The sequence below is a fragment of the Euprymna scolopes genome, chromosome 2, assembly GCF_053919585.1.
Source record: "Euprymna scolopes isolate OS-2025 chromosome 2, ASM5391958v1, whole genome shotgun sequence".
NCBI classification, from domain to species: Eukaryota; Metazoa; Mollusca; class Cephalopoda; order Sepiida; family Sepiolidae; genus Euprymna; species Euprymna scolopes.
This window is the reverse complement of record NC_136483.1, coordinates 62,446,586-62,452,585: the sequence shown is the minus strand read 5'-3', so window position 1 is coordinate 62,452,585 and position 6,000 is coordinate 62,446,586. Positions and strand designations below refer to the sequence as shown.

General features: G+C 31.9%; 1 long non-coding RNA gene across 1 annotated transcript in view; it reads right to left on the bottom strand.

The window, feature by feature from the left end:
* Nucleotides 1-606: 606 nt before the first annotated feature.
* The window catches only part of LOC145291543 (uncharacterized), a 41,818-nt gene continuing 36,424 nt past the window's right edge, over nt 607-6,000 (bottom strand). The window contains exon 2 of the long non-coding RNA XR_013869457.1: nt 607-1,705. This is a non-coding gene — a long non-coding RNA (uncharacterized LOC145291543). The remainder of the gene's footprint in view (nt 1,706-6,000) is intronic.

Genomic DNA, 6,000 nt, shown 5'->3' with positions numbered 1-6,000 from the left:
CCTAAACGAATTATTTTCTTTAAATTTCTTTCTCTTCTTTTTCAAACAAAATTCTTTCTACCTTTCTATCATATTTTTTTTTTTTTTTTTTTTTGGGCTAATGAATTTTTTGCTTTTTCTCTCTCTCCATTTTTTAATTTATTTTTTCAAAGAGAAACTTTTTTGGTGCTCATGTCGTATTGGGCACAAACAAAATTTGCAGTTCAAAATAAATAACCAGGAAAACTCTTTTATATACTTACCTATTGGGCAAAATAAGAATCTACACCCAATTTTTAAAAAAATGTAGAGTAGAATTTTAATTTAAATTAAAATTAGTTGTACTGTATTTTGCCAATCTGCCATTGATCAGAACGCAAATCCTGTTAAGCAAGGGGAGATAAGTCAATCTGTCATTTAACCAAGTAATAATGAATGTCGGATTAGCAACATGATAAAAATAGTTTTTATCTTTAATTAAAATTCTACTTGATAATTTTTCCTGCCTTTGATGAGGATATTTATTTTTGCATGATATCAAAGTTACTTAGAATGCACTTTTTGCTTGTACCCAATACTACAGGGTGGAAGATAAATTTGTCATCCTAAAGAAAACAATGCTACAACTTTATTTTAAAACTTTTATTGAAAAAATCAATTCAGGTAACTATTCAATGTAGCCAGCTTCAACCTCAATCATCGGTCTGGAACTGGGAGCATGCTGTTTCCACAAGCTCTACCAGGACCTCGATAAATACTTGGTGGATGACGGTGATCAGGTTGGCTTTTGTGTTGTGGAAGATCATGTTGGTGATGTTCTCAACATATGACTGAATGAAGTAGCCAGCGGATTCAGGTCGGGGAGAAGGGGGCAGTGAGAGAAGGGTACAAAGTCGTAACACGCCTTCTGAAGCCAAGCCTGACTGCACCAAGGGATCACCACACTCTTTAGCACATCCAAATACACTTTGGTGTTGACTTTCAAGCTAACTTTAAAGATGTGAAGCGGCATGATGTGGCCCTCACTTGAAACCACACCAAAAACCATGACTGTGGCCAGAAACTTTGTTGAGCTATGTCCTCAAGTGTTGAACTGTCCGGATTTGCATTTTGAGGGTGCTGGCAATGGTCCTGTTGTCATAACTTGGATCAGTAGAGGGCATGAGTTGTACAGCAACACATCTTCGACCCCGCTTGTTGAACATTGTGTCACTTTCAGACATGATAGAAGGCTCCTATCGCTCTTGGAATTTGTACACAACTGGACAACTAGTAGATAGTTTGCAACAACAAAAAAAGAAAACTGGTTTCCGTCAAACGGAAATGGAATCATGTCGTCTTTTATAGAGCCACAACTTAATCAACCCACCCTGTATATATGCACCAGTTTTTTCCTTTCTTTTTTCTGACAAGATTTTTTCTTTATAGTTTTCTCTCTTTGTATTGTTGTCATCGAACTTCTTCAAACGAATTTTTTTTTTCAAATGGAATTTCTTTATTATTTCTTTTTTTTTTTTTCCAAACGGGATAACCGTTGTCTGTCGCTCATCGAGTTTCGTTTGCTGCATGTCCATTCGCCATTAACGAACGAAAGTCCCACCGATCATCAGTTTGACAAGATCATGACGAGCCTTTCCCTCGGTAACAACGAACGGAAATATGGGTGAAATGACGCAGGAAAAAAAGCAGGAAGACATCTTTGAATGTTCTGCGGAAGATCTTTTTACTGTAAAAATAAAAAAAAAATAAACACATTTTAATCATTAATATTTAATAAAACAGATGAGCATATATACATATCCTACATAATTGATTGCACTAAAAATATAACAATGATATATATATATATATATATATATATATATATATATATATATATATATATATATATATATATATATATATATTCTCATGAAAATCCTCCAATGTAGAAACGAAATCACATAAGCCATGAATGCTAACTAACCACATAGAAGGCGCAAAAAAAAAAAAAAAAAAAAAATTAAAAAAAAAAAAACACCACGCAAACCAAAGGGAACTAAAACTGCAGGAATCCCATAAACTATGCCTCGCCTCTCAAAGAAAAACAAACAGACACACAAACTGATGGTACCAACGTAGGTTGATACCACACAAATGATTATGAAGGGTCAAGGAAAATGGAAAGACAAGGGAGGGAGACCTCCACTGGAATTGTGTGGATAGTACTGGGACCTTGGGAAAGTAAATCCATCTAATAATCACCAATTATGCGAAAACGTAATGTTCCAGTAGTAATTTGGTTAACTTTCAATCTTTGAGTGATTATCGAGGTCCAAATTGTTGCAACGAAGTAACTATTTTTCATAGTAACTCAGACTCACTATTTTATTTCAAAGTAAACAAACGCTTTAAAATAAGTAAAAGCACAAAAGAACGTATCCGGGTAGTTAGAAGAGTAACTTATCTTACCTTTGTAAATATTTATTTGTTGTACATTTATTTTTCTCTTGTTGGCTCTTGTAAAAAATATGCCCATAAAATGACAATGAGAAAAAAAATGATCCAAAAATTATTGGAAGGATAACTTTTCAGACTTTTTCTGGGAAAATTTTAAATCTAAAAAAGAATTTTTTTTTTAAACTGGAATATTTTGTTTTCTTTTCGTGTATATCTCCAAAAAACAAACAAAATAAAATAAAAATGAAACTCTGTACAATTTCTTTCTCAATTCTTATGGCTGATTCACAAAATATAAATTAAAGAAATTTAGTGACAGATTGTAATGACGTACAGAGAACCGGATGTTCACGTTGTAACATCCAAATAAGAATCTGTAAAATAGTTTATGTGCAAGTGGATTTACGTAGAACATCCGGTAAAATAGTAAATATAAAATGCTTATCTGATTAAATAGGAAGTTGTATTTTCCTCAAGCCGATATGAAGACAAAATCAAGAAAAAAAAAAAAACATGATAGCTTTGTGGAAGGTAAATTGCTGAGTGATTTAGCAGAACACTAAAAAACAAATGACTCTAATTACTACCCTTTCACCCACTTGATTTGGATTCATTATTTTTCTCAATCCAAAAGCAAGTAAGTTTTCATAGGAACATGTTAACTCAAAGTATTTTCAAGCCAAGATCCATCCATCCATCCGGTAAATCAACACACATACAGTGCTACATGCTTACATACGTATATCATTTACATATGCATATTCACACTATGAACATATCAACGTACACATTTCTAAGTCTTGCGACTACTAACTACACTTTCTTTACCAAAGATGAATTTCCACAAATGAACACTCACTGCTTGAAATGGCAGTTATATGCTTATAAAAGTGTAGATATAAAAAGGTTTTTAAACGAATTTTTTTTTCTTCGATTTTTTTCCATTTACAAAACTGCTTATGTTTTAGTTGGCACTTGCTAACTGGTGACCCTTTTCATGTTTCAATTATTTCTATTTTGTATGCATGCCTATATATACATATATAAATAAATGGAAATTCTTTTAACTTTCTTGAAGTTTTACATTTGGATTTTACTTTTTTTTTTTTTTTTTATTTTCTTGAAGTTTTACATTTGGATTTTACCATCACTGAATTTTTTATTTTCCACCAAACTATCCATTCATGTATAATCACCTTTTTCTTCACTATATTCCCTCTGCTTGAATTTTTTTCTTTTTGTTTTCAAGTAAGATCTTTGACTTACTTGTTTCATAAAATACTTCTGCATGCAAAATCCAATCCCGCATTTTTCTAATTCCTACCCTCTGATGAGAAGGAAAGTATTTCTTCAAAACTCTGCGGATTAAGGACTATCCATTTATCTAGTGTTTCTTTTTCAGATTAAATATGTTTTTAACTCATTTTAAAGTGTTTTTTAACATATTTTATTAACTGTTTGCTCATATTATAAGCTCTATTTCCTATTTGGTTTTATCGAGCTTTTACATCTGGCTGAGATAATTTTATAAATATTAAATCTTTAATATTTATAATTTACTTTAATTTTACCATCTTGGATCATTTTGGTAAATTTAATTGTAATTTTTATTTTATATATATATATATATATATATATATATATATATATATATATATATATATATATATATTCTCCATTTACTTCCTTCACTATCCTATAACATTTATACCTAATTTGTGTTAAATGTTAGTGTCATTCTTGGAAGTACTCCAAGATGTTATCGTCGTTCAAAATAGCCTCACATTCAACACTCCCTTTTACTCAACACTTCGGGTCTCACCCACCAATTTTGGCATCACCTTCAAGGAAAGCCAATTATAGTTGCTACTATTCGCCAAACAAGATTTCCAGAAAGATTTAAGCATAATATCTGTTGCTTTCTCTTTTTTAATCATTCCAAAAATGAAAGTGGTTGTTCGATTTCACCCGCGTTTTATAGGAGATAAAGACAGACATCAGTTTTCTACCATGACTACGGCGTTCTTTAAACCAGGGGCCCCCAAACTACAGCCAGTGGGTCAGATCCGGCTCGCCAAAGCCTTTAATTTGGCCCACGGAGCTTTTATTGAAAACATGAAAATATTTATTTGCAGCCGTAAACATTTACACAACAACGTCTGTGTCCTCAGGCTTTACCTTTCTTCGTCTTACAGTTTTCTGTACAATTTCTTTCTCAATTCTTATGGCTGATTCACACATTGCTATTGTAATTTCAAGATTTTCTTGGTCTCATGAAAACTCAGTATTATAATTAATCAACTCTACATTCCTAATATAATTAATTTAATATGAGACTCCTCCACATCATTTACCTTATCTCTTTACACGCTTGCTTTACTATATCCAAGACAATTCATGAACCTCTTATCATTGTTACATATTAGAGACCATACGTCAATAGCGATTAAATTATTTAGTGTAAATTTTAACAAGGGTCACACCGAGTGCATAATAATAACCAAGATCTGCAAAACAGAATCGTTCAAAGATAAGTAATGTAAAGTTAAGGCAAGGGGCAGAAATTGATGACAAACGACGTCACATTTTTCAAATCAGTATCTCTGTGAAAACTAGAATTACACATAGGGGCAATCTCTTTCGAGAAAGAAATTTAAATAAAATAAAATTTAAATCTAAATAAGAATAACTGATCTGCATACCAAAGCTATGGATGGAATAAAAAAAATATACGAAAAAAAAAAAAAAAGAAAAAAAGAAAGAAAGAAACAAAGGATCTCATCACTCCTGATTTCCTCTGCTAGACTATACATTAATCACTGTAGTCACATAACTACTTCTGGCTAACACACGGCACCCACTTGGATTCAATATGCACTTACTCTGAAAAGAGATAATTAACTTCGAAATAATTAAAAAACAAAAACAAAAAAAAAACAGAAAAACATTGACATATGCCAAACCATTAATCGAAGATAAAAGCAGTAAGTAGAAAGTAGCAACAACAAAAAAAATGATTGCACTACATTACATATTGTCTCTTTATTTCTGTTATCAGTTTATTTTTCCTTCAGACATTCTTTCAATTTGCAGTGGCCATAACCTTATATTGCATTGTTAGAGCCTTTAAAACTTTAAATCTATCCATACTCAATGCTCCAAACACACACGCGCAAGCGCGTGTGTAGTCGTCAATAAACAGACTGTTCTACTGTATCATAGCTCTTCAGTGCAGCTAATCTAACATACAACCCAAACCAGGAAACAACCTGCAACTATCTAGTTTATAGTTGGCAGGTCTACCTGTTAAGTCATAGGGTTGGTACTTGTAAATCATACTTCATATAAACATTGATAGACACTTTTAAAGTGCACTATTTATTTATTTACAAGCAAATAGTTTTGCATTACACAAAGTAGCAAACGATATAATTTAACAAAAATGCTCAATCCAAAAGGGAGGCTTATACCATGAATTCATGCAAAGGGGAATGTATAGTGTTAAGACGATATGCTGTCACTTAGGTTCTATTAAATAAAGCTTTTCACTTGCAGTTGAAAAATAAATAAATAAATACATAA